Source organism: Mustela erminea, chromosome 18 (genome assembly GCF_009829155.1).
Source record: "Mustela erminea isolate mMusErm1 chromosome 18, mMusErm1.Pri, whole genome shotgun sequence".
Lineage (NCBI taxonomy): Eukaryota > Metazoa > Chordata > Mammalia > Carnivora > Mustelidae > Mustela > Mustela erminea.
In genome coordinates, this window is record NC_045631.1 from 19,863,626 (window position 1) to 19,864,849 (window position 1,224).

Consider the following 1,224-nt stretch of genomic DNA (forward strand, 5'->3'; position numbering starts at 1 on the left):
AGATCAGGAAGACTTTGCAAAGAAAGGGAGCAGGCAAGATCAAGGAGTAAAAGCTTCGGGTTCTTTGAAGAAGTTAAGCCCAAAGTTAACTCCTTCTGTGAGCGCAGGCTGCTAAGTGCTGGAGGATTTGGAGAAGGAAGGGTGTCTGGGAAGCCCCAGAGCCAGCTTCTGTGGGGAAAGACCCAGGCCCTCTCCCCAGCTCAATCTCCCCTCTCTCCTTTTATTCCCCCAAAGCTGGGTTATCCGCAGTACTGAGCCCCAGGAGGCAGTCCGGAGACGCCCTACCCTCCAGGGGGTTTCCAATCTAAGATCGAGCCCAGCCAATCTGAAGCAAGCCCTCCTCCTCCTCCCTCTGGGTATCCAGGAAACTGTCAAAGGAAACTGTCAAAGTTACCCATCCAGACTGTCTCTTATTTGCTGTGTGACTTTGAGCCACTGACTTAACCTCTCTGAATAAACACTTCCTTGTTCTGCTGTAACAACTTCCTATTATGAGGCATAAGTGAGACAACCTATGGTATGTTGATCAGAAAAGGTTAGGGTTTGTTTTTTTTTTTTTTTTTAAAGTTCTTCCTGGTCCCCCACCCCCAACCCCAAACTGCCACAGAAGACCAGAGAGATTGATCTCTCCATTTACCCATCATCCATCCATCCCTTCACCCATCCCATTCACCAGACAAGTATGTGGCACCAACTGTAGACTCAGCCCCGGGTTCAGTGCCATGGTTGTAGTAGTTAAGATGGTGCTGGTAACAGTGAATGTTTGTTTAGCATTTAGTACGAGCTGGTTAGGGCACTGGTTCATTTACTCTGTACAAAACACACTATGAATTAGGTGTGACTATTCAATTTTACAGGTGGGACAACTGAGGCCCCGGGACATAGAGCCAGCCGGAATTTAAACATGCTTTCTGAGTGCCCTGAGTGCTCTGGGGAGGTCTAAACCCATCCGGGGGCACCAGCTGGAAGGAGAGAACAAGGAGCGTGGGGGCGTGTGAGCTAAACCTTTGAAGCTGAATCTCATTTGGTTGCCCGGTGCTGAAGGGAAGATCGCTGGCAGAGGGAAGAAGCAACCAGCTAAGGCCAGGAGGGTGGAGTGTGCATAGAGGTGTTTGTGTTGGAGGGGGCGGATTGAGGGTTGCAAGGAATGGCTGGAGTCTGTCCACCCAGAACCTCTGTCTCCCGGTGCTGCCACCCTGCCCCCAGCCCATAACTGCACACAGG